This window comes from Triturus cristatus, chromosome 11 (assembly GCF_964204655.1).
Source record: "Triturus cristatus chromosome 11, aTriCri1.1, whole genome shotgun sequence".
NCBI classification, from domain to species: domain Eukaryota; kingdom Metazoa; phylum Chordata; class Amphibia; order Caudata; family Salamandridae; genus Triturus; species Triturus cristatus.
In genome coordinates, this window is record NC_140594.1 from 1,143,470,796 (window position 1) to 1,143,497,579 (window position 26,784).

The following is a 26,784-nucleotide window of genomic DNA, read 5'->3' on the forward strand; positions in this document are numbered from 1 at the left end:
CTTCACACGTTTTTCGGGGCATGCTTTGAATTTAATTCTTCCCTTTTTGTTCTGCTTTTATCAATCTCCTATGCATTTCATGGAATTTACTCCCTTTCTCTTCGCTGCTTTGCTTCCGATGCTGCCCATATGCTCATTTCCACTATTTGTACTGCTGCTTTCCATTTCTTCTCTTCTGCACAGCTTTATCCTTGGTTTCAATCCCCAGTTCTTTACCCTCTGCAAGACAATTTCTACAGCTTTTCATGTTGGTATCCACACCAAATGCACGATTGGAACCGGTGCAAGATTGCCACTGCACTCGGCGTTGTAACATCTGGAACCTAGAGGACACACATCAGAGGGCGTTGGTGGTATAGTGGTGAGCATAGCTGCCTTCCAAGCAGTTGACCCGGGTTCGATTCCCGGCCAACGCAGTGCAAATATTTATATATTCTCCAAGCAGGATATATTTTAATGCAACATGTCACAAAACTGAAATATCAGAAACAGAATAATCAGCCGTTATATAAAAAAATAATCAAACACGTAGGTAGACATCTCGATCGCCTCATCTGCTACATTCATTGTCCCAATATATGCTATTTTCCATAAAGCACTCACCACTCACATGTGCTGATAATAAATATTTTGCTGGGGGCAGGCAATGAAAGGGCTGCGCCCCGACCAGAAATTATAACCCCAGCATCCCTATGTTAAAAAGCATTTCTAGGCGATATCTAGCCTCTGAAAATAATAGGCAAGATCAACCGATAAATCTGGCAAAAGTCCCCAAGATTTTGTGCATACTTGTGTTCTCACCTGAATGCAGCGCCACCTTGTAACCATCGGATGTAACTGCGGCTCAGAAAAATGTTTTATCAGAGGGCAAGTTGAGAGGACTCCAAGTGGCAGATTTCCACGGAAAGAGCCTCTCACTGCAGCAGGAAGGTTGGATACTTCAAATTGGCATAGTTTCCTGTCCAGCGTCCTCTCACGTCCCGAACGCTCCCAAACGCTCAAAAGCCTCACACCGGGCAAGCCCTCACCGGGTAGATCTCTGGCTCCCAGGTAAAGCCAAATCCTGAGTATGCTAGTGCTAGGATCACAGAGAAAGGACAGGGACAGAGAGCTGCTGTCTTGGTAAAGGCCTGAAACGGCTAATTCCTAAGAGGGTCTGCACTTTCAGTTATGACTGACTGTGAGTGGGGAAGATGAAGATTTTCTGTACCCAGCATACCTTGCGATGTGCTTAGGCAAATGAGGAGAGAGCCCCACCAATCCCTTGCCACTCCGCTGAAAGCTCCTCCTCTGCATAAAGAGAGCACTTTCACAAGGGAGCAGAGTGGCGCAGCGGAAGCGTGCTGGGCCCATAACCCAGAGGTCGATGGATCGAAACCATCCTCTGCTAATATTGCTTGATTTTTCTTCCTAGGACTAATCTGTCATTTCCACCCTGCCAGCAAGGAAAAGCGCAGGCTTGTGCTAGCTATGTGAGAAAAGACTTCTCAACTATCTGTCTCTGCTGTAAATCAAGAGAGTGATCGTCAAAGGATCAACCCTATACTTTGAAAGTAAAGATACCCAATTAGAAGCATAAATGACAGGTGGGACCTTCACACGTTTTTCGGGGCATGCTTTGAATTTAATTCTTCCCTTTTTGTTCTGCTTTTATCAATCTCCTATGCATTTCATGGAATTTACTCCCTTTCTCTTCGCTGCTTTGCTTCCGATGCTGCCCATATGCTCATTTCCACTATTTGTACTGCTGCTTTCCATTTCTTCTCTTCTGCACAGCTTTATCCTTGGTTTCAATCCCCAGTTCTTTACCCTCTGCAAGACAATTTCTACAGCTTTTCATGTTGGTATCCACACCAAATGCACGATTGGAACCGGTGCAAGATTGCCACTGCACTCGGCGTTGTAACATCTGGAACCTAGAGGACACACATCAGAGGGCGTTGGTGGTATAGTGGTGAGCATAGCTGCCTTCCAAGCAGTTGACCCGGGTTCGATTCCCGGCCAACGCAGTGCAAATATTTATATATTCTCCAAGCAGGATATATTTTAATGCAACATGTCACAAAACTGAAATATCAGAAACAGAATAATCAGCCGTTATATAAAAAAATAATCAAACACGTAGGTAGACATCTCGATCGCCTCATCTGCTACATTCATTGTCCCAATATATGCTATTTTCCATAAAGCACTCACCACTCACATGTGCTGATAATAAATATTTTGCTGGGGGCAGGCAATGAAAGGGCTGCGCCCCGACCAGAAATTATAACCCCAGCATCCCTATGTTAAAAAGCATTTCTAGGCGATATCTAGCCTCTGAAAATAATAGGCAAGATCCACCGATAAATCTGGCAAAAGTCCCCAAGATTTTGTGCATACTTGTGTTCTCACCTGAATGCAGCGCCACCTTGTAACCATCGGATGTAACTGCGGCTCAGAAAAATGTTTTATCAGAGGGCAAGTTGAGAGGACTCCAAGTGGCAGATTTCCACGGAAAGAGCCTCTCACTGCAGCAGGAAGGTTGGATACTTCAAATTGGCATAGTTTCCTGTCCAGCGTCCTCTCACGTCCCGAACGCTCCCAAACGCTCAAAAGCCTCACACCGGGCAAGCCCTCACCGGGTAGATCTCTGGCTCCCAGGTAAAGCCAAATCCTGAGTATGCTAGTGCTAGGATCACAGAGAAAGGACAGGGACAGAGAGCTGCTGTCTTGGTAAAGGCCTGAAACGGCTAATTCCTAAGAGGGTCTGCACTTTCAGTTATGACTGACTGTGAGTGGGGAAGATGAAGATTTTCTGTACCCAGCATACCTTGCGATGTGCTTAGGCAAATGAGGAGAGAGCCCCACCAATCCCTTGCCACTCCGCTGAAAGCTCCTCCTCTGCATAAAGAGAGCACTTTCACAAGGGAGCAGAGTGGCGCAGCGGAAGCGTGCTGGGCCCATAACCCAGAGGTCGATGGATCGAAACCATCCTCTGCTAATATTGCTTGATTTTTCTTCCTAGGACTAATCTGTCATTTCCACCCTGCCAGCAAGGAAAAGCGCAGGCTTGTGCTAGCTATGTGAGAAAAGACTTCTCAACTATCTGTCTCTGCTGTAAATCAAGAGAGTGATCGTCAAAGGATCAACCCTATACTTTGAAAGTAAAGATACCCAATTAGAAGCATAAATGACAGGTGGGACCTTCACACGTTTTTCGGGGCATGCTTTGAATTTAATTCTTCCCTTTTTGTTCTGCTTTTATCAATCTCCTATGCATTTCATGGAATTTACTCCCTTTCTCTTCGCTGCTTTGCTTCCGATGCTGCCCATATGCTCATTTCCACTATTTGTACTGCTGCTTTCCATTTCTTCTCTTCTGCACAGCTTTATCCTTGGTTTCAATCCCCAGTTCTTTACCCTCTGCAAGACAATTTCTACAGCTTTTCATGTTGGTATCCACACCAAATGCACGATTGGAACCGGTGCAAGATTGCCACTGCACTCGGCGTTGTAACATCTGGAACCTAGAGGACACACATCAGAGGGTGTTGGTGGTATAGTGGTGAGCATAGCTGCCTTCCAAGCAGTTGACCCGGGTTCGATTCCCGGCCAACGCAGTGCAAATATTTATATATTCTCCAAGCAGGATATATTTTAATGCAACATGTCACAAAACTGAAATATCAGAAACAGAATAATCAGCCGTTATATAAAAAAATAAACAAACACGTAGGTAGACATCTCGATCGCCTCATCTGCTACATTCATTGTCCCAATATATGCTATTTTCCATAAAGCACTCACCACTCACATGTGCTGATAATAAATATTTTGCTGGGGGCAGGCAATGAAAGGGCTGAGCCCCGACCAGACATTATAACCCCAGCATCCCTATTTTAAAAAGCATTTCTAGGCGATATCTAGCCTCTGAAAATAATAGGCAAGATCCACCGATAAATCTGGCAAAAGTCCCCAAGATTTTGTGCATACTTGTGCTCTCACCTGAATGCAGCGCCACCTTGTAACCATCGGATGTAACTGCGACTCAGAAAAATGTTTTATCAGAGGGCAAGTTGAGATGACTCCAAGTGGCAGATTTCCACGGAAAGAGCCTCTCGCTGCAGCAGGAAGGTTGGATACTTCAAATTGGCATAGTTTCCTGTCCAGCGTCCTCTCACGTCCCGAACGCTCCCAAACGCTCAAAAGCCTCGCCCTCACCGGGTAGATCTCTGGCTCCCAGGTAAAGCCAAATCCTGAGTATGCTAGTGCTAGGATCACAGAGAAAGGACAGGGACAGAGAGCTGCTGTCTTGGTAAAGGCCTGAAACGGCTAATTCCTAAGAGGGTCTGCACTTTCAGTTATGACTGACTGTGAGTGGGGAAGATGAAGATTTTCTGTACCCAGCATACCTTGCGATGTGCTTAGGCAAATGAGGAGAGAGCCCCACCAATCCCTTGCCACTCCGCTGAAAGCTCCTCCTCTGCATAAAGAGAGCACTTTCACAAGGGAGCAGAGTGGCGCAGCGGAAGCGTGCTGGGCCCATAACCCAGAGGTCGATGGATCGAAACCATCCTCTGCTAATATTGCTTGATTTTTCTTCCTAGGACTAATCTGTCATTTCCACCCTGCCAGCAAGGAAAAGCGCAGGCTTGTGCTAGCTATGTGAGAAAAGACTTCTCAACTATCTGTCTCTGCTGTAAATCAAGAGAGTGATCGTCAAAGGATCAACCCTATACTTTGAAAGTAAAGATACCCAATTAGAAGCATAAATGACAGGTGGGACCTTCACACGTTTTTCGGGGCATGCTTTGAATTTAATTCTTCCCTTTTTGTTCTGCTTTTATCAATCTCCTATGCATTTCATGGAATTTACTCCCTTTCTCTTCGCTGCTTTGCTTCCGATGCTGCCCATATGCTCATTTCCACTATTTGTACTGCTGCTTTCCATTTCTTCTCTTCTGCACAGCTTTATCCTTGGTTTCAATCCCCAGTTCTTTACCCTCTGCAAGACAATTTCTACAGCTTTTCATGTTGGTATCCACACCAAATGCACGATTGGAACCGGTGCAAGATTGCCACTGCACTCGGCGTTGTAACATCTGGAACCTAGAGGACACACATCAGAGGGCGTTGGTGGTATAGTGGTGAGCATAGCTGCCTTCCAAGCAGTTGACCCGGGTTCGATTCCCGGCCAACGCAGTGCAAATATTTATATATTCTCCAAGCAGGATATATTTTAATGCAACATGTCACAAAACTGAAATATCAGAAACAGAATAATCAGCCGTTATATAAAAAAATAATCAAACACGTAGGTAGACATCTCGATCGCCTCATCTGCTACATTCATTGTCCCAATATATGCTATTTTCCATAAAGCACTCACCACTCACATGTGCTGATAATAAATATTTTGCTGGGGGCAGGCAATGAAAGGGCTGCGCCCCGACCAGAAATTATAACCCCAGCATCCCTATGTTAAAAAGCATTTCTAGGCGATATCTAGCCTCTGAAAATAATAGGCAAGATCAACCGATAAATCTGGCAAAAGTCCCCAAGATTTTGTGCATACTTGTGTTCTCACCTGAATGCAGCGCCACCTTGTAACCATCGGATGTAACTGCGGCTCAGAAAAATGTTTTATCAGAGGGCAAGTTGAGAGGACTCCAAGTGGCAGATTTCCACGGAAAGAGCCTCTCACTGCAGCAGGAAGGTTGGATACTTCAAATTGGCATAGTTTCCTGTCCAGCGTCCTCTCACGTCCCGAACGCTCCCAAACGCTCAAAAGCCTCACACCGGGCAAGCCCTCACCGGGTAGATCTCTGGCTCCCAGGTAAAGCCAAATCCTGAGTATGCTAGTGCTAGGATCACAGAGAAAGGACAGGGACAGAGAGCTGCTGTCTTGGTAAAGGCCTGAAACGGCTAATTCCTAAGAGGGTCTGCACTTTCAGTTATGACTGACTGTGAGTGGGGAAGATGAAGATTTTCTGTACCCAGCATACCTTGCGATGTGCTTAGGCAAATGAGGAGAGAGCCCCACCAATCCCTTGCCACTCCGCTGAAAGCTCCTCCTCTGCATAAAGAGAGCACTTTCACAAGGGAGCAGAGTGGCGCAGCGGAAGCGTGCTGGGCCCATAACCCAGAGGTCGATGGATCGAAACCATCCTCTGCTAATATTGCTTGATTTTTCTTCCTAGGACTAATCTGTCATTTCCACCCTGCCAGCAAGGAAAAGCGCAGGCTTGTGCTAGCTATGTGAGAAAAGACTTCTCAACTATCTGTCTCTGCTGTAAATCAAGAGAGTGATCGTCAAAGGATCAACCCTATACTTTGAAAGTAAAGATACCCAATTAGAAGCATAAATGACAGGTGGGACCTTCACACGTTTTTCGGGGCATGCTTTGAATTTAATTCTTCCCTTTTTGTTCTGCTTTTATCAATCTCCTATGCATTTCATGGAATTTACTCCCTTTCTCTTCGCTGCTTTGCTTCCGATGCTGCCCATATGCTCATTTCCACTATTTGTACTGCTGCTTTCCATTTCTTCTCTTCTGCACAGCTTTATCCTTGGTTTCAATCCCCAGTTCTTTACCCTCTGCAAGACAATTTCTACAGCTTTTCATGTTGGTATCCACACCAAATGCACGATTGGAACCGGTGCAAGATTGCCACTGCACTCGGCGTTGTAACATCTGGAACCTAGAGGACACACATCAGAGGGTGTTGGTGGTATAGTGGTGAGCATAGCTGCCTTCCAAGCAGTTGACCCGGGTTCGATTCCCGGCCAACGCAGTGCAAATATTTATATATTCTCCAAGCAGGATATATTTTAATGCAACATGTCACAAAACTGAAATATCAGAAACAGAATAATCAGCCGTTATATAAAAAAATAAACAAACACGTAGGTAGACATCTCGATCGCCTCATCTGCTACATTCATTGTCCCAATATATGCTATTTTCCATAAAGCACTCACCACTCACATGTGCTGATAATAAATATTTTGCTGGGGGCAGGCAATGAAAGGGCTGAGCCCCGACCAGACATTATAACCCCAGCATCCCTATTTTAAAAAGCATTTCTAGGCGATATCTAGCCTCTGAAATTAATAGGCAAGATCCACCGATAAATCTGGCAAAAGTCCCCAAGATTTTGTGCATACTTGTGCTCTCACCTGAATGCAGCGCCACCTTGTAACCATCGGATGTAACTGCGACTCAGAAAAATGTTTTATCAGAGGGCAAGTTGAGATGACTCCAAGTGGCAGATTTCCACGGAAAGAGCCTCTCGCTGCAGCAGGAAGGTTGGATACTTCAAATTGGCATAGTTTCCTGTCCAGCGTCCTCTCACGTCCCGAACGCTCCCAAACGCTCAAAAGCCTCACACCGGGCAAGCCCTCACCGGGTAGATCTCTGGCTCCCAGGTAAAGCCAAATCCTGAGTATGCTAGTGCTAGGATCACAGAGAAAGGACAGGGACAGAGAGCTGCTGTCTTGGTAAAGGCCTGAAACGGCTAATTCCTAAGAGGGTCTGCACTTTCAGTTATGACTGACTGTGAGTGGGGAAGATGAAGATTTTCTGTACCCAGCATACCTTGCGATGTGCTTAGGCAAATGAGGAGAGAGCCCCACCAATCCCTTGCCACTCCGCTGAAAGCTCCTCCTCTGCATAAAGAGAGCACTTTCACAAGGGAGCAGAGTGGCGCAGCGGAAGCGTGCTGGGCCCATAACCCAGAGGTCGATGGATCGAAACCATCCTCTGCTAATATTGCTTGATTTTTCTTCCTAGGACTAATCTGTCATTTCCACCCTGCCAGCAAGGAAAAGCGCAGGCTTGTGCTAGCTATGTGAGAAAAGACTTCTCAACTATCTGTCTCTGCTGTAAATCAAGAGAGTGATCGTCAAAGGATCAACCCTATACTTTGAAAGTAAAGATACCCAATTAGAAGCATAAATGACAGGTGGGACCTTCACACGTTTTTCGGGGCATGCTTTGAATTTAATTCTTCCCTTTTTGTTCTGCTTTTATCAATCTCCTATGCATTTCATGGAATTTACTCCCTTTCTCTTCGCTGCTTTGCTTCCGATGCTGCCCATATGCTCATTTCCACTATTTGTACTGCTGCTTTCCATTTCTTCTCTTCTGCACAGCTTTATCCTTGGTTTCAATCCCCAGTTCTTTACCCTCTGCAAGACAATTTCTACAGCTTTTCATGTTGGTATCCACACCAAATGCACGATTGGAACCGGTGCAAGATTGCCACTGCACTCGGCGTTGTAACATCTGGAACCTAGAGGACACACATCAGAGGGTGTTGGTGGTATAGTGGTGAGCATAGCTGCCTTCCAAGCAGTTGACCCGGGTTCGATTCCCGGCCAACGCAGTGCAAATATTTATATATTCTCCAAGCAGGATATATTTTAATGCAACATGTCACAAAACTGAAATATCAGAAACAGAATAATCAGCCGTTATATAAAAAAATAAACAAACACGTAGGTAGACAACTCGATCGCCTCATCTGCTACATTCATTGTCCCAATATATGCTATTTTCCATAAAGCACTCACCACTCACATGTGCTGATAATAAATATTTTGCTGGGGGCAGGCAATGAAAGGGCTGAGCCCCGACCAGACATTATAACCCCAGCATCCCTATTTTAAAAAGCATTTCTAGGCGATATCTAGCCTCTGAAAATAATAGGCAAGATCCACCGATAAATCTGGCAAAAGTCCCCAAGATTTTGTGCATACTTGTGCTCTCACCTGAATGCAGCGCCACCTTGTAACCATCGGATGTAACTGCGACTCAGAAAAATGTTTTATCAGAGGGCAAGTTGAGATGACTCCAAGTGGCAGATTTCCACGGAAAGAGCCTCTCGCTGCAGCAGGAAGGTTGGATACTTCAAATTGGCATAGTTTCCTGTCCAGCGTCCTCTCACGTCCCGAACGCTCCCAAACGCTCAAAAGCCTCACACCGGGCAAGCCCTCACCGGGTAGATCTCTGGCTCCCAGGTAAAGCCAAATCCTGAGTATGCTAGTGCTAGGATCACAGAGAAAGGACAGGGACAGAGAGCTGCTGTCTTGGTAAAGGCCTGAAACGGCTAATTCCTAAGAGGGTCTGCACTTTCAGTTATGACTGACTGTGAGTGGGGAAGATGAAGATTTTCTGTACCCAGCATACCTTGCGATGTGCTTAGGCAAATGAGGAGAGAGCCCCACCAATCCCTTGCCACTCCGCTGAAAGCTCCTCCTCTGCATAAAGAGAGCACTTTCACAAGGGAGCAGAGTGGCGCAGCGGAAGCGTGCTGGGCCCATAACCCAGAGGTCGATGGATCGAAACCATCCTCTGCTAATATTGCTTGATTTTTCTTCCTAGGACTAATCTGTCATTTCCACCCTGCCAGCAAGGAAAAGCGCAGGCTTGTGCTAGCTATGTGAGAAAAGACTTCTCAACTATCTGTCTCTGCTGTAAATCAAGAGAGTGATCGTCAAAGGATCAACCCTATACTTTGAAAGTAAAGATACCCAATTAGAAGCATAAATGACAGGTGGGACCTTCACACGTTTTTCGGGGCATGCTTTGAATTTAATTCTTCCCTTTTTGTTCTGCTTTTATCAATCTCCTATGCATTTCATGGAATTTACTCCCTTTCTCTTCGCTGCTTTGCTTCCGATGCTGCCCATATGCTCATTTCCACTATTTGTACTGCTGCTTTCCATTTCTTCTCTTCTGCACAGCTTTATCCTTGGTTTCAATCCCCAGTTCTTTACCCTCTGCAAGACAATTTCTACAGCTTTTCATGTTGGTATCCACACCAAATGCACGATTGGAACCGGTGCAAGATTGCCACTGCACTCGGCGTTGTAACATCTGGAACCTAGAGGACACACATCAGAGGGTGTTGGTGGTATAGTGGTGAGCATAGCTGCCTTCCAAGCAGTTGACCCGGGTTCGATTCCCGGCCAACGCAGTGCAAATATTTATATATTCTCCAAGCAGGATATATTTTAATGCAACATGTCACAAAACTGAAATATCAGAAACAGAATAATCAGCCGTTATATAAAAAAATAAACAAACACGTAGGTAGACATCTCGATCGCCTCATCTGCTACATTCATTGTCCCAATATATGCTATTTTCCATAAAGCACTCACCACTCACATGTGCTGATAATAAATATTTTGCTGGGGGCAGGCAATGAAAGGGCTGAGCCCCGACCAGACATTATAACCCCAGCATCCCTATTTTAAAAAGCATTTCTAGGCGATATCTAGCCTCTGAAAATAATAGGCAAGATCCACCGATAAATCTGGCAAAAGTCCCCAAGATTTTGTGCATACTTGTGCTCTCACCTGAATGCAGCGCCACCTTGTAACCATCGGATGTAACTGCGACTCAGAAAAATGTTTTATCAGAGGGCAAGTTGAGATGACTCCAAGTGGCAGATTTCCACGGAAAGAGCCTCTCGCTGCAGCAGGAAGGTTGGATACTTCAAATTGGCATAGTTTCCTGTCCAGCGTCCTCTCACGTCCCGAACGCTCCCAAACGCTCAAAAGCCTCACACCGGGCAAGCCCTCACCGGGTAGATCTCTGGCTCCCAGGTAAAGCCAAATCCTGAGTATGCTAGTGCTAGGATCACAGAGAAAGGACAGGGACAGAGAGCTGCTGTCTTGGTAAAGGCCTGAAACAGCTAATTCCTAAGAGGGTCTGCACTTTCAGTTATGACTGACTGTGAGTGGGGAAGATGAAGATTTTCTGTACCCAGCATACCTTGCGATGTGCTTAGGCAAATGAGGAGAGAGCCCCACCAATCCCTTGCCACTCCGCTGAAAGCTCCTCCTCTGCATAAAGAGAGCACTTTCACAAGGGAGCAGAGTGGCGCAGCGGAAGCGTGCTTGGCCCATAACCCAGAGGTCAATGGATCGAAACCATCCTCTGCTAATATTGCTTGATTTTTCTTCCTAGGACTAATCTGTCATTTCCACCCTGCCAGCAAGGAAAAGCGCAGGCTTGTGCTAGCTATGTGAGAAAAGACTTCTCAACTATCTGTCTCTGCTGTAAATCAAGAGAGTGATCGTCAAAGGATCAACCCTATACTTTGAAAGTAAAGATACCCAATTAGAAGCATAAATGACAGGTGGGACCTTCACACGTTTTTCGGGGCATGCTTTGAATTTAATTCTTCCCTTTTTGTTCTGCTTTTATCAATCTCCTATGCATTTCATGGAATTTACTCCCTTTCTCTTCGCTGCTTTGCTTCCGATGCTGCCCATATGCTCATTTCCACTATTTGTACTGCTGCTTTCCATTTCTTCTCTTCTGCACAGCTTTATCCTTGGTTTCAATCCCCAGTTCTTTACCCACTGCAAGACAATTTCTACAGCTTTTCATGTTGGTATCCACACCAAATGCACGATTGGAACCGGTGCAAGATTGCCACTGCACTCGGCGTTGTAACATCTGGAACCTAGAGGACACACATCAGAGGGCGTTGGTGGTATAGTGGTGAGCATAGCTGCCTTCCAAGCAGTTGACCGGGGTTCGATTCCCGGCCAACGCAGTGCAAATATTTATATATTCTCCAAGCAGGATATATTTTAATGCAACATGTCACAAAACTGAAATATCAGAAACAGAATAATCAGCCGTTATATAAAAAAATAATCAAACACGTAGGTAGACATCTCGATCGCCTCATCTGCTACATTCATTGTCCCAATATATGCTATTTTCCATAAAGCACTCACCACTCACATGTGCTGATAATAAATATTTTGCTGGGGGCAGGCAATGAAAGGGCTGCGCCCCGACCAGAAATTATAACCCCAGCATCCCTATGTTAAAAAGCATTTCTAGGCGATATCTAGCCTCTGAAAATAATAGGCAAGATCCACCGATAAATCTGGCAAAAGTCCCCAAGATTTTGTGCATACTTGTGTTCTCACCTGAATGCAGCGCCACCTTGTAACCATCGGATGTAACTGCGGCTCAGAAAAATGTTTTATCAGAGGGCAAGTTGAGAGGACTCCAAGTGGCAGATTTCCACGGAAAGAGCCTCTCACTGCAGCAGGAAGGTTGGATACTTCAAATTGGCATAGTTTCCTGTCCAGCGTCCTCTCACGTCCCGAACGCTCCCAAACGCTCCCAAACGCTCAAAAGCCTCCCCTCACCGGGTAGATCTCTGGCTCCCAGGTAAAGCCAAATCCTGAGTATGCTAGTGCTAGGATCACAGAGAAAGGACAGGGACAGAGAGCTGCTGTCTTGGTAAAGGCCTGAAACGGCTAATTCCTAAGAGGGTCTGCACTTTCAGTTATGACTGACTGTGAGTGGGGAAGATGAAGATTTTCTGTACCCAGCATACCTTGCGATGTGCTTAGGCAAATGAGGAGAGAGCCCCACCAATCCCTTGCCACTCCGCTGAAAGCTCCTCCTCTGCATAAAGAGAGCACTTTCACAAGGGAGCAGAGTGGCGCAGCGGAAGCGTGCTGGGCCCATAACCCAGAGGTCGATGGATCGAAACCATCCTCTACTAATATTGCTTGATTTTTCTTCCTAGGACTAATCTGTCATTTCCACCCTGCCAGCAAGGAAAAGCGCAGGCTTGTGCTAGCTATGTGAGAAAAGACTTCTCAACTATCTGTCTCTGCTGTAAATCAAGAGAGTGATCGTCAAAGGATCAACCCTATACTTTGAAAGTAAAGATACCCAATTAGAAGCATAAATGACAGGTGGGACCTTCACACGTTTTTCGGGGCATGCTTTGAATTTAATTCTTCCCTTTTTGTTCTGCTTTTATCAATCTCCTATGCATTTCATGGAATTTACTCCCTTTCTCTTCGCTGCTTTGCTTCCGATGCTGCCCATATGCTCATTTCCACTATTTGTACTGCTGCTTTCCATTTCTTCTCTTCTGCACAGCTTTATCCTTGGTTTCAATCCCCAGTTCTTTACCCACTGCAAGACAATTTCTACAGCTTTTCATGTTGGTATCCACACCAAATGCACGATTGGAACCGGTGCAAGATTGCCACTGCACTCGGCGTTGTAACATCTGGAACCTAGAGGACACACATCAGAGGGCGTTGGTGGTATAGTGGTGAGCATAGCTGCCTTCCAAGCAGTTGACCCGGGTTCGATTCCCGGCCAACGCAGTGCAAATATTTATATATTCTCCAAGCAGGATATATTTTAATGCAACATGTCACAAAACTGCAATATCAGAAACAGAATAATCAGCCGTTATATAAAAAAATAATCAAACACGTAGGTAGACATCTCGATCGCCTCATCTGCTACATTCATTGTCCCAATATATGCTATTTTCCATAAAGCACTCACCACTCACATGTGCTGATAATAAATATTTTGCTGGGGGCAGGCAATGAAAGGGCTGCGCCCCGACCAGAAATTATAACCCCAGCATCCCTATGTTAAAAAGCATTTCTAGGCGATATCTAGCCTCTGAAAATGATAGGCAAGATCCACCGATAAATCTGGCAAAAGTCCCCAAGATTTTGTGCATACTTGTGTTCTCACCTGAATGCAGCGCCACCTTGTAACCATCGGATGTAACTGCGGCTCAGAAAAATGTTTTATCAGAGGGCAAGTTGAGAGGACTCCAAGTGGCAGATTTCCACGGAAAGAGCCTCTCACTGCAGCAGGAAGGTTGGATACTTCAAATTGGCATAGTTTCCTGTCCAGCGTCCTCTCACGTCCCGAACGCTCCCAAACGCTCAAAAGCCTCGCCCTCACCGGGTAGATCTCTGGCTCCCAGGTAAAGCCAAATCCTGAGTATGCTAGTGCTAGGATCACAGAGAAAGGACAGGGACAGAGAGCTGCTGTCTTGGTAAAGGCCTGAAACGGCTAATTCCTAAGAGGGTCTGCACTTTCAGTTATGACTGACTGTGAGTGGGGAAGATGAAGATTTTCTGTACCCAGCATACCTTGCGATGTGCTTAGGCAAATGAGGAGAGAGCCCCACCAATCCCTTGCCACTCCGCTGAAAGCTCCTCCTCTGCATAAAGAGAGCACTTTCACAAGGGAGCAGAGTGGCGCAGCGGAAGCGTGCTGGGCCCATAACCCAGAGGTCGATGGATCAAAACCATCCTCTGCTAATATTGCTTGATTTTTCTTCCTAGGACTAATCTGTCATTTCCACCCTGCCAGCAAGGAAAAGCGCAGGCTTGTGCTAGCTATGTGAGAAAAGACTTCTCAACTATCTGTCTCTGCTGTAAATCAAGAGAGTGATCGTCAAAGGATCAACCCTATACTTTGAAAGTAAAGATACCCAATTAGAAGCATAAATGACAGGTGGGACCTTCACACGTTTTTCGGGGCATGCTTTGAATTTAATTCTTCCCTTTTTGTTCTGCTTTTATCAATCTCCTATGCATTTCATGGAATTTACTCCCTTTCTCTTCGCTGCTTTGCTTCCGATGCTGCCCATATGCTCATTTCCACTATTTGTACTGCTGCTTTCCATTTCTTCTCTTCTGCACAGCTTTATCCTTGGTTTCAATCCCCAGTTCTTTACCCTCTGCAAGACAATTTCTACAGCTTTTCATGTTGGTATCCACACCAAATGCACGATTGGAACCGGTGCAAGATTGCCACTGCACTCGGCGTTGTAACATCTGGAACCTAGAGGACACACATCAGAGGGCGTTGGTGGTATAGTGGTGAGCATAGCTGCCTTCCAAGCAGTTGACCCGGGTTCGATTCCCGGCCAACGCAGTGCAAATATTTATATATTCTCCAAGCAGGATATATTTTAATGCAACATGTCACAAAACTGAAATATCAGAAACAGAATAATCAGCCGTTATATAAAAAAATAAACAAACACGTAGGTAGACATCTCGATCGCCTCATCTGCTACATTCATTGTCCCAATATATGCTATTTTCCATAAAGCACTCACCACTCACATGTGCTGATAATAAATATTTTGCTGGGGGCAGGCAATGAAAGGGCTGAGCCCCGACCAGACATTATAACCCCAGCATCCCTATTTTAAAAAGCATTTCTAGGCGATATCTAGCCTCTGAAAATAATAGGCAAGATCCACCGATAAATCTGGCAAAAGTCCCCAAGATTTTGTGCATACTTGTGCTCTCACCTGAATGCAGCGCCACCTTGTAACCATCGGATGTAACTGCGACTCAGAAAAATGTTTTATCAGAGGGCAAGTTGAGATGACTCCAAGTGGCAGATTTCCACGGAAAGAGCCTCTCGCTGCAGCAGGAAGGTTGGATACTTCAAATTGGCATAGTTTCCTGTCCAGCGTCCTCTCACGTCCCGAACGCTCCCAAACGCTCAAAAGCCTCACACCGGGCAAGCCCTCACCGGGTAGATCTCTGGCTCCCAGGTAAAGCCAAATCCTGAGTATGCTAGTGCTAGGATCACAGAGAAAGGACAGGGACAGAGAGCTGCTGTCTTGGTAAAGGCCTGAAACGGCTAATTCCTAAGAGGGTCTGCAATTTCAGTTATGACTGACTGTGAGTGGGGAAGATGAAGATTTTCTGTACCCAGCATACCTTGCGATGTGCTTAGGCAAATGAGGAGAGAGCCCCACCAATCCCTTGCCACTCCGCTGAAAGCTCCTCCTCTGCATAAAGAGAGCACTTTCACAAGGGAGCAGAGTGGCGCAGCGGAAGCGTGCTGGGCCCATAACCCAGAGGTCGATGGATTGAAACCATCCTCTGCTAATATTGCTTGATTTTTCTTCCTAGGACTAATCTGTCATTTCCACCCTGCCAGCAGGGAAAAGCGCAGGCTTGTGCTAGCTATGTGAGAAAAGACTTCTCAACTATCTGTCTCTGCTGTAAATCAAGAGAGTGATCGTCAAAGGATCAACCCTATACTTTGAAAGTAAAGATACCCAATTAGAAGCATAAATGACAGGTGGGACCTTCACACGTTTTTCGGGGCATGCTTTGAATTTAATTCTTCCCTTTTTGTTCTGCTTTTATCAATCTCCTATGCATTTCATGGAATTTACTCCCTTTCTCTTCGCTGCTTTGCTTCCGATGCTGCCCATATGCTCATTTCCACTATTTGTACTGCTGCTTTCCATTTCTTCTCTTCTGCACAGCTTTATCCTTGGTTTCAATCCCCAGTTCTTTACCCACTGCAAGACAATTTCTACAGCTTTTCATGTTGGTATCCACACCAAATGCACGATTGGAACCGGTGCAAGATTGCCACTGCACTCGGCGTTGTAACATCTGGAACCTAGAGGACACACATCAGAGGGCGTTGGTGGTATAGTGGTGAGCATAGCTGCCTTCCAAGCAGTTGACCCGGGTTCGATTCCCGGCCAACGCAGTGCAAATATTTATATATTCTCCAAGCAGGATATATTTTAATGCAACATGTCACAAAACTGAAATATCAGAAACAGAATAATCAGCCGTTATATAAAAAAATAATCAAACACGTAGGTAGACATCTCGATCGCCTCATCTGCTACATTCATTGTCCCAATATATGCTATTTTCCATAAAGCACTCACCACTCACATGTGCTGATAATAAATATTTTGCTGGGGGCAGGCAATGAAAGGGCTGCGCCCCGACCAGAAATTATAACCCCAGCATCCCTATGTTAAAAAGCATTTCTAGGCGATATCTAGCCTCTGAAAATAATAGGCAAGATCCACCGATAAATCTGGCAAAAGTCCCCAAGATTTTGTGCATACTTGTGTTCTCACCTGAATGCAGCGCCACCTTGTAACCATCGGATGTAACTGCGGCTCAGAAAAATGTTTTATCAGAGGGCAAGTTGAGAGGACTCCAAGTGGCAGATTTCCACGGAAAGAGCCTCTCACTGCAGCAGGAAGGTTGGATACTTCAAATTGGCATAGTTTCCTGTCCAGCGTCCTCTCACGTCCCGAACGCTCCCAAACGCTCAAAAGCCTCACACCGGGCAAGCCCTCACCGGGTAGATCTCTGGCTCCCAGGTAAAGCCAAATCCTGAGTATGCTAGTGCTAGGATCACAGAGAAAGGACAGGGACAGAGAGCTGCTGTCTTGGTAAAGGCCTGAAACGGCTAATTCCTAAGAGGGTCTGCACTTTCAGTTATGACTGACTGTGAGTGGGGAAGATGAAGATTTTCTGTACCCAGCATACCTTGCGATGTGCTTAGGCAAATGAGGAGAGAGCCCCACCAATCCCTTGCCACTCCGCTGAAAGCTCCTCCTCTGCATAAAGAGAGCACTTTCACAAGGGAGCAGAGTGGCGCAGCGGAAGCGTGCTGGGCCCATAACCCAGAGGTCGATGGATCGAAACCATCCTCTGCTAATATTGCTTGATTTTTCTTCCTAGGACTAATCTGTCATTTCCACCCTGCCAGCAAGGAAAAGCGCAGGCTTGTGCTAGCTATGTGAGAAAAGACTTCTCAACTATCTGTCTCTGCTGTAAATCAAGAGAGTGATCGTCAAAGGATCAACCCTATACTTTGAAAGTAAAGATACCCAATTAGAAGCATAAATGACAGGTGGGACCTTCACACGTTTTTCGGGGCATGCTTTGAATTTAATTCTTCCCTTTTTGTTCTGCTTTTATCAATCTCCTATGCATTTCATGGAATTTACTCCCTTTCTCTTCGCTGCTTTGCTTCCGATGCTGCCCATATGCTCATTTCCACTATTTGTACTGCTGCTTTCCATTTCTTCTCTTCTGCACAGCTTTATCCTTGGTTTCAATCCCCAGTTCTTTACCCTCTGCAAGACAATTTCTACAGCTTTTCATGTTGGTATCCACACCAAATGCACGATTGGAACCGGTGCAAGATTGCCACTGCACTCGGCGTTGTAACATCTGGAACCTAGAGGACACACATCAGAGGGTGTTGGTGGTATAGTGGTGAGCATAGCTGCCTTCCAAGCAGTTGACCCGGGTTCGATTCCCGGCCAACGCAGTGCAAATATTTATATATTCTCCAAGCAGGATATATTTTAATGCAACATGTCACAAAACTGAAATATCAGAAACAGAATAATCAGCCGTTATATAAAAAAATAAACAAACACGTAGGTAGACATCTCGATCGCCTCATCTGCTACATTCATTGTCCCAATATATGCTATTTTCCATAAAGCACTCACCACTCACATGTGCTGATAATAAATATTTTGCTGGGGGCAGGCAATGAAAGGGCTGAGCCCCGACCAGACATTATAACCCCAGCATCCCTATTTTAAAAAGCATTTCTAGGCGATATCTAGCCTCTGAAAATAATAGGCAAGATCCACCGATAAATCTGGCAAAAGTCCCCAAGATTTTGTGCATACTTGTGCTCTCACCTGAATGCAGCGCCACCTTGTAACCATCGGATGTAACTGCGACTCAGAAAAATGTTTTATCAGAGGGCAAGTTGAGATGACTCCAAGTGGCAGATTTCCACGGAAAGAGCCTCTCGCTGCAGCAGGAAGGTTGGATACTTCAAATTGGCATAGTTTCCTGTCCAGCGTCCTCTCACGTCCCGAACGCTCCCAAACGCTCAAAAGCCTCACACCGGGCAAGCCCTCACCGGGTAGATCTCTGGCTCCCAGGTAAAGCCAAATCCTGAGTATGCTAGTGCTAGGATCACAGAGAAAGGACAGGGACAGAGAGCTGCTGTCTTGGTAAAGGCCTGAAACGGCTAATTCCTAAGAGGGTCTGCACTTTCAGTTATGACTGACTGTGAGTGGGGAAGATGAAGATTTTCTGTACCCAGCATACCTTGCGATGTGCTTAGGCAAATGAGGAGAGAGCCCCACCAATCCCTTGCCACTCCGCTGAAAGCTCCTCCTCTGCATAAAGAGAGCACTTTCACAAGGGAGCAGAGTGGCGCAGCGGAAGCGTGCTTGGCCCATAACCCAGAGGTCAATGGATCGAAACCATCCTCTGCTAATATTGCTTGATTTTTCTTCCTAGGACTAATCTGTCATTTCCACCCTGCCAGCAAGGAAAAGCGCAGGCTTGTGCTAGCTATGTGAGAAAAGACTTCTCAACTATCTGTCTCTGCTGTAAATCAAGAGAGTGATCGTCAAAGGATCAACCCTATACTTTGAAAGTAAAGATACCCAATTAGAAGCATAAATGACAGGTGGGACCTTCACACGTTTTTCGGGGCATGCTTTGAATTTAATTCTTCCCTTTTTGTTCTGCTTTTATCAATCTCCTATGCATTTCATGGAATTTACTCCCTTTCTCTTCGCTGCTTTGCTTCCGATGCTGCCCATATGCTCATTTCCACTATTTGTACTGCTGCTTTCCATTTCTTCTCTTCTGCACAGCTTTATCCTTGGTTTCAATCCCCAGTTCTTTACCCACTGCAAGACAATTTCTACAGCTTTTCATGTTGGTATCCACACCAAATGCACGATTGGAACCGGTGCAAGATTGCCACTGCACTCGGCGTTGTAACATCTGGAACCTAGAGGACACACATCAGAGGGCGTTGGTGGTATAGTGGTGAGCATAGCTGCCTTCCAAGCAGTTGACCCGGGTTCGATTCCCGGCCAACGCAGTGCAAATATTTATATATTCTCCAAGCAGGATATATTTTAATGCAACATGTCACAAAACTGAAATATCAGAAACAGAATAATCAGCCGTTATATAAAAAAATAATCAAACACGTAGGTAGACATCTCGATCGCCTCATCTGCTACATTCATTGTCCCAATATATGCTATTTTCCATAAAGCACTCACCACTCACATGTGCTGATAATAAATATTTTGCTGGGGGCAGGCAATGAAAGGGCTGCGCCCCGACCAGAAATTATAACCCCAGCATCCCTATGTTAAAAAGCATTTCTAGGCGATATCTAGCCTCTGAAAATAATAGGCAAGATCCACCGATAAATCTGGCAAAAGTCCCCAAGATTTTGTGCATACTTGTGTTCTCACCTGAATGCAGCGCCACCTTGTAACCATCGGATGTAACTGCGGCTCAGAAAAATGTTTTATCAGAGGGCAAGTTGAGAGGACTCCAAGTGGCAGATTTCCACGGAAAGAGCCTCTCACTGCAGCAGGAAGGTTGGATACTTCAAATTGGCATAGTTTCCTGTCCAGCGTCCTCTCACGTCCCGAACGCTCCCAAACGCTCAAAAGCCTCCCCTCACCGGGTAGATCTCTGGCTCCCAGGTAAAGCCAAATCCTGAGTATGCTAGTGCTAGGATCACAGAGAAAGGACAGGGACAGAGAGCTGCTGTCTTGGTAAAGGCCTGAAACGGCTAATTCCTAAGAGGGTCTGCACTTTCAGTTATGACTGACTGTTAGTGGGGAAGATGAAGATTTTCTGTACCCAGCATACCTTGCGATGTGCTTAGGCAAATGAGGAGAGAGCCCCACCAATCCCTTGCCACTCCGCTGAAAGCTCCTCCTCTGCATAAAGAGAGCACTTTCACAAGGGAGCAGAGTGGCGCAGCGGAAGCGTGCTGGGCCCATAACCCAGAGGTCGATGGATCGAAACCATCCTCTGCTAATATTGCTTGATTTTTCTTCCTAGGACTAATCTGTCATTTCCACCCTGCCAGCAAGGAAAAGCGCAGGCTTGTGCTAGCTATGTGAGAAAAGACTTCTCAACTATCTGTCTCTGCTGTAAATCAAGAGAGTGATCGTCAAAGGATCAACCCTATACTTTGAAAGTAAAGATACCCAATTAGAAGCATAAATGACAGGTGGGACCTTCACACGTTTTTCGGGGCATGCTTTGAATTTAATTCTTCCCTTTTTGTTCTGCTTTTATCAATCTCCTATGCATTTCATGGAATTTACTCCCTTTCTCTTCGCTGCTTTGCTTCCGATGCTGCCCATATGCTCATTTCCACTATTTGTACTGCTGCTTTCCATTTCTTCTCTTCTGCACAGCTTTATCCTTGGTTTCAATCCCCAGTTCTTTACCCACTGCAAGACAATTTCTACAGCTTTTCATGTTGGTATCCACACCAAATGCACGATTGGAACCGGTGCAAGATTGCCACTGCACTCGGCGTTGTAACATCTGGAACCTAGAGGACACACATCAGAGGGTGTTGGTGGTATAGTGGTGAGCATAGCTGCCTTCCAAGCAGTTGACCTGGGTTCGATTCCCGGCCAACGCAGTGCAAATATTTATATATTCTCCAAGCAGGATATATTTTAATGCAACATGTCACAAAACTGCAATATCAGAAACAGAATAATCAGCCGTTATATAAAAAAATAATCAAACACGTAGGTAGACATCTCGATCGCCTCATCTGCTACATTCATTGTCCCAATATATGCTATTTTCCATAAAGCACTCACCACTCACATGTGCTGATAATAAATATTTTGCTGGGGGCAGGCAATGAAAGGGCTGCGCCCCGACCAGAAATTATAACCCCAGCATCCCTATGTTAAAAAGCATTTCTAGGCGATATCTAGCCTCTGAAAATAATAGGCAAGATCCACCGATAAATCTGGCAAAAGTCCCCAAGATTTTGTGCATACTTGTGTTCTCACCTGAATGCAGCGCCACCTTGTAACCATCGGATGTAACTGCGGCTCAGAAAAATGTTTTATCAGAGGGCAAGTTGAGAGGACTCCAAGTGGCAGATTTCCACGGAAAGAGCCTCTCACTGCAGCAGGAAGGTTGGATACTTCAAATTGGCATAGTTTCCTGTCCAGCGTCCTCTCACGTCCCGAACGCTCCCAAACGCTCAAAAGCCTCACACCGGGCAAGCCCTCACCGGGTAGATCTCTGGCTCCCAGGTAAAGCCAAATCCTGAGTATGCTAGTGCTAGGATCACAGAGAAAGGACAGGGACAGAGAGCTGCTGTCTTGGTAAAGGCCTGAAACGGCTAATTCCTAAGAGGGTCTGCACTTTCAGTTATGACTGACTGTGAGTGGGGAAGATGAAGATTTTCTGTACCCAGCATACCTTGCGATGTGCTTAGGCAAATGAGGAGAGAGCCCCACCAATCCCTTGCCACTCCGCTGAAAGCTCCTCCTCTGCATAAAGAGAGCACTTTCACAAGGGAGCAGAGTGGCGCAGCGGAAGCGTGCTGGGCCCATAACCCAGAGGTCGATGGATCGAAACCATCCTCTGCTATAATATTTCTTGTTTTTTCTTCTGAGGACCAATCTGTCATTTCCACGCTACCAGCAAGGAAAAGCGCAGGCTTGTGCTAGCTATGTGAGAAAAGACTTCTCAACTATCTGTCTCTGCTGAAATACAAGAGAGTGATCGCCAAAGGATCAACCCCATACTTTGAAAGTAAAGATACCCAATTATAAGCATAAATGACTGGTGGGACCGTCACACGTTTTTCTGGGCATGCTTTGAATGTCATTCTTGCCTTTTCGTTCTGCTCTTATCATTCTCCTGGGCATTTCATGGAAGGCACTCTCTTTCTCTTCGCTGCTTTGCTTCCAATGCTGCCTAAATATGTTCATTTCCACTATTTGTACTACTGCTTTCCATTTCTTCTCTTCTGCACAGATTTGGCCTTGGTTTCAATCCCCAGTTCCTTACCCTCTACAAAAAACTTTCTACTGCTTTTCATGTTGGTATCTAAACCAAATGCACCATTGAAACTGGTGCAAGATAGTCATTGAACTCGGGGTTGTAATCTTTAGAACCGAGAGCACCCACATCATAGGGCGTTGGTGGTATAGTGGTGAGCATAGCTGCTTCCCAAGCAGTTGACCCGGGTTCGATTCCCGGCCAATGCAGTGCTAATTTTTATATGTTCTCCAAGCAGGATTTGTTTTAATGCAACATGTCACAAAACGGAAATATCATGAACAGATTAATCAGACGTTAAATTAAAAAAAAAATGAAATACTTAGGCAGGCATCTCGATCGCCCCATCTGCTACATTCATTGTCCTATTAGATGCTATTTTCCAAAAAGCAGAGTCACCACTCACATGTGCTGGTAATAAATATGTTGCGGGCGGTAGACAATGAAAGGGCTGAACCCCGACCAGACATTCTAACTCTAGCATCTCTATATTAAAAAGCATTTCTAGGCAATATCAAGCATGTGAATAAAAGTAGGCAAGATCCACCGATGAATCTGGCAAAAGTCCCCAACGATTTTGTGCACACTTGTTCTCTCACCTGAATGCAGCGCCACCTTGTAGCCATCGGATGTAACTGCAGCTCACAAAATGTTATATCAGAGAGCAAATTGAGAGGACTCCAAGAGGCAGATGTCCATGGAAAGAGCCTCTCATGACAGCAGGAAGGTTGGATATTTCAAGATGGCAACATTTCCTATCCAACGTCCTCACGTCCCGAACGCTCTCAAATGCTCAAAAGCCTCGCCCTCACCGGGTAGATCTCTGGCTCCCAGTTAAAATCAAATCCTGAGCATGCTAGCGCTAGGATCAAAGAGAGAGGAGAGGGTTAGAGAGCTGCTATCTTGGTAAAGGCCTGAAACTGCTAGTTCCCAAGAGGGTCTGCACTTTCAGTTATGACTGACTGTGAGACGAGAAGATGAAGATTTTCTGTACCCAGCATACCTTGCGATGTGCTTAGGCAAATGAGGAGAGAGCCCCACCAATCCCTTGCCACTCCGCTGAAAGCTCCTCCTCTGCATAAAGAGAGCACTTTCACAAGGGAGCAGAGTGGCGCAGCGGAAGCGTGCTTGGCCCATAACCCAGAGGTCAATGGATCGAAACCATCCTCTGCTAATATTTCTTGTTTTTTCTTCTGAGGACCAATCTGTCATTTCCACCCTGCCAGCATGGAAAAGCGCAGGCTTGTGCTAGCTATGTGAGAAAAGACTTCTCAACTATCTGTCTCTGCTGTAAATCAAGAGAGTGATCGTCAAAGGATCAACCCTATACTTTGAAAGTAAAGATACCCAATTAGAAGCATAAATGACAGGTGGGACCTTCACACGTTTTTCGGGGCATGCTTTGAATTTAATTCTTCCCTTTTTGTTCTGCTTTTATCAATCTCCTATGCATTTCATGGAATTTACTCCCTTTCTCTTCGCTGCTTTGCTTCCGATGCTGCCCATATGCTCATTTCCACTATTTGTACTGCTGCTTTCCATTTCTTCTCTTCTGCACAGCTTTATCCTTGGTTTCAATCCCCAGTTCTTTACCCTCTGCAAGACAATTTCTACAGCTTTTCATGTTGGTATCCACACCAAATTCACGATTGGAACCGGTGCAAGATTGCCACTGCACTCGGCGTTGTAACATCTGGAACCTAGAGGACACACATCAGAGGGCGTTGGTGGTATAGTGGTGAGCATAGCTGCCTTCCAAGCAGTTGACCCGGGTTCGATTCCCGGACAACGCAGTGCAAATATTTATATATTCTCCAAGCAGGATATATTTTAATGCAACATGTCACAAAACTGAAATATCAGAAACAGAATAATCAGCCGTTATATAAAAAAATAAACAAACACGTAGGTAGACATCTCGATCGCCTCATCTGCTACATTCATTGTCCCAATATATGCTATTTTCCATAAAGCACTCACCACTCACATGTGCTGATAATAAATATTTTGCTGGGGGCAGGCAATGAAAGGGCTGAGCCCCGACCAGACATTATAACCCCAGCATCCCTATTTTAAAAAGCATTTCTAGGCGATATCTAGCCTCTGAAAATAATAGGCAAGATCCACCGATAAATCTGGCAAAAGTCCCCAAGATTTTGTGCATACTTGTGCTCTCACCTGAATGCAGCGCCACCTTGTAACCATCGGATGTAACTGCGACTCAGAAAAATGTTTTATCAGAGGGCAAGTTGAGATGACTCCAAGTGGCAGATTTCCACGGAAAGAGCCTCTCGCTGCAGCAGGAAGGTTGGATACTTCAAATTGGCATAGTTTCCTGTCCAGCGTCCTCTCACGTCCCGAACGCTCCCAAACGCTCAAAAGCCTCACACCGGGCAAGCCCTCACCGGGTAGATCTCTGGCTCCCAGGTAAAGCCAAATCCTGAGTATGCTAGTGCTAGGATCACAGAGAAAGGACAGGGACAGAGAGCTGCTGTTTTGGTAAAGGCCTGAAACGGCTAATTCCTAAGAGGGTCTGCACTTTCAGTTATGACTGACTGTGAGTGGGGAAAATGAAGATTTTCTGTACCCAGCATACCTTGCGATGTGCTTAGGCAAATGAGGAGAGAGCCCCACCAATCCCTTGCCACTCCGCTGAAAGCTCCTCCTCTGCATAAAGAGAGCACTTTCACAAGGGAGCAGAGTGGCGCAGCGGAAGCGTGCTGGGCCCATAACCCAGAGGTCGATGGATCGAAACCATCCTCTGCTAATATTGCTTGATTTTTCTTCCTAGGACTAATCTGTCATTTCCACCCTGCCAGCAAGGAAAAGCGCAGGCTTGTGCTAGCTATGTGAGAAAAGACTTCTCAACTATCTGTCTCTGCTGTAAATCAAGAGAGTGATCGTCAAAGGATCAACCCTATACTTTGAAAGTAAAGATACCCAATTAGAAGCATAAATGACAGGTGGGACCTTCACACGTTTTTCGGGGCATGCTTTGAATTTAATTCTTCCCTTTTTGTTCTGCTTTTATCAATCTCCTATGCATTTCATGGAATTTACTCCCTTTCTCTTCGCTGCTTTGCTTCCGATGCTGCCCATATGCTCATTTCCACTATTTGTACTGCTGCTTTCCATTTCTTCTCTTCTGCACAGCTTTATCCTTGGTTTCAATCCCCAGTTCTTTACCCTCTGCAAGACAATTTCTACAGCTTTTCATGTTGGTATCCACACCAAATGCACGATTGGAACCGGTGCAAGATTGCCACTGCACTCGGCGTTGTAACATCTGGAACCTAGAGGACACACATCAGAGGGTGTTGGTGGTATAGTGGTGAGCATAGCTGCCTTCCAAGCAGTTGACCCGGGTTCGATTCCCGGCCAACGCAGTGCAAATATTTATATATTCTCCAAGCAGGATATATTTTAATGCAACATGTCACAAAACTGAAATATCAGAAACAGAATAATCAGCCGTTATATAAAAAAATAAACAAACACGTAGGTAGACATCTCGATCGCCTCATCTGCTACATTCATTGTCCCAATATATGCTATTTTCCATAAAGCACTCACCACTCACATGTGCTGATAATAAATATTTTGCTGGGGGCAGGCAATGAAAGGGCTGAGCCCCGACCAGACATTATAACCCCAGCATCCCTATTTTAAAAAGCATTTCTAGGCGATATCTAGCCTCTGAAAATAATAGGCAAGATCCACCGATAAATCTGGCAAAAGTCCCCAAGATTTTGTGCATACTTGTGCTCTCACCTGAATGCAGCGCCACCTTGTAACCATCGGATGTAACTGCGACTCAGAAAAATGTTTTATCAGAGGGCAAGTTGAGATGACTCCAAGTGGCAGATTTCCACGGAAAGAGCCTCTCGCTGCAGCAGGAAGGTTGGATACTTCAAATTGGCATAGTTTCCTGTCCAGCGTCCTCTCACGTCCCGAACGCTCCCAAACGCTCAAAAGCCTCACACCGGGCAAGCCCTCACCGGGTAGATCTCTGGCTCCCAGGTAAAGCCAAATCCTGAGTATGCTAGTGCTAGGATCACAGAGAAAGGACAGGGACAGAGAGCTGCTGTCTTGGTAAAGGCCTGAAACGGCTAATTCCTAAGAGGGTCTGCACTTTCAGTTATGACTGACTGTGAGTGGGAAGATGAAGATTTTCTGTACCCAGCATACCTTGCGATGTGCTTAGGCAAATGAGGAGAGAGCCCCACCAATCCCTTGCCACTCCGCTGAAAGCTCCTCCTCTGCATAAAGAGAGCACTTTCACAAGGGAGCAGAGTGGCACAGCGGAA

General features: G+C 45.6%; 14 non-coding genes across 14 annotated transcripts; all 14 read left to right on the top strand.

Annotated features, from left to right (window-relative positions):
• Positions 1-344: 344 nt before the first annotated feature.
• Positions 345-416, top strand: TRNAG-UCC (transfer RNA glycine (anticodon UCC)). The gene has a single exon. It is a non-coding gene; the product is annotated as a tRNA-Gly (tRNA).
• A 1,521-nt stretch (positions 417-1,937) lies between these two features.
• TRNAG-UCC (transfer RNA glycine (anticodon UCC)) lies at positions 1,938-2,009 on the top strand. Its single transcript has one exon. It is a non-coding gene; the product is annotated as a tRNA-Gly (tRNA).
• Positions 2,010-3,530: 1,521 nt separating this feature from the next.
• On the top strand, positions 3,531-3,602 carry TRNAG-UCC (transfer RNA glycine (anticodon UCC)). Its single transcript has one exon. It is a non-coding gene; the product is annotated as a tRNA-Gly (tRNA).
• A 1,510-nt stretch (positions 3,603-5,112) lies between these two features.
• TRNAG-UCC (transfer RNA glycine (anticodon UCC)) lies at positions 5,113-5,184 on the top strand. Its single transcript has one exon. It is a non-coding gene; the product is annotated as a tRNA-Gly (tRNA).
• Positions 5,185-6,705: 1,521 nt separating this feature from the next.
• Positions 6,706-6,777, top strand: TRNAG-UCC (transfer RNA glycine (anticodon UCC)). Its single transcript has one exon. It is a non-coding gene; the product is annotated as a tRNA-Gly (tRNA).
• Positions 6,778-8,298: 1,521 nt separating this feature from the next.
• Positions 8,299-8,370, top strand: TRNAG-UCC (transfer RNA glycine (anticodon UCC)). Its single transcript has one exon. It is a non-coding gene; the product is annotated as a tRNA-Gly (tRNA).
• A 1,521-nt stretch (positions 8,371-9,891) lies between these two features.
• Positions 9,892-9,963, top strand: TRNAG-UCC (transfer RNA glycine (anticodon UCC)). Its single transcript has one exon. It is a non-coding gene; the product is annotated as a tRNA-Gly (tRNA).
• Positions 9,964-13,075: 3,112 nt separating this feature from the next.
• TRNAG-UCC (transfer RNA glycine (anticodon UCC)) lies at positions 13,076-13,147 on the top strand. The gene has a single exon. It is a non-coding gene; the product is annotated as a tRNA-Gly (tRNA).
• Positions 13,148-14,657: 1,510 nt separating this feature from the next.
• TRNAG-UCC (transfer RNA glycine (anticodon UCC)) lies at positions 14,658-14,729 on the top strand. Its single transcript has one exon. It is a non-coding gene; the product is annotated as a tRNA-Gly (tRNA).
• A 1,521-nt stretch (positions 14,730-16,250) lies between these two features.
• TRNAG-UCC (transfer RNA glycine (anticodon UCC)) lies at positions 16,251-16,322 on the top strand. Its single transcript has one exon. It is a non-coding gene; the product is annotated as a tRNA-Gly (tRNA).
• Positions 16,323-17,843: 1,521 nt separating this feature from the next.
• On the top strand, positions 17,844-17,915 carry TRNAG-UCC (transfer RNA glycine (anticodon UCC)). Its single transcript has one exon. It is a non-coding gene; the product is annotated as a tRNA-Gly (tRNA).
• A 1,521-nt stretch (positions 17,916-19,436) lies between these two features.
• On the top strand, positions 19,437-19,508 carry TRNAG-UCC (transfer RNA glycine (anticodon UCC)). The gene has a single exon. It is a non-coding gene; the product is annotated as a tRNA-Gly (tRNA).
• Positions 19,509-22,614: 3,106 nt separating this feature from the next.
• On the top strand, positions 22,615-22,686 carry TRNAG-CCC (transfer RNA glycine (anticodon CCC)). The gene has a single exon. It is a non-coding gene; the product is annotated as a tRNA-Gly (tRNA).
• Positions 22,687-25,791: 3,105 nt separating this feature from the next.
• On the top strand, positions 25,792-25,863 carry TRNAG-UCC (transfer RNA glycine (anticodon UCC)). Its single transcript has one exon. It is a non-coding gene; the product is annotated as a tRNA-Gly (tRNA).
• The last annotated feature ends 921 nt before the right edge of the window (positions 25,864-26,784 follow it).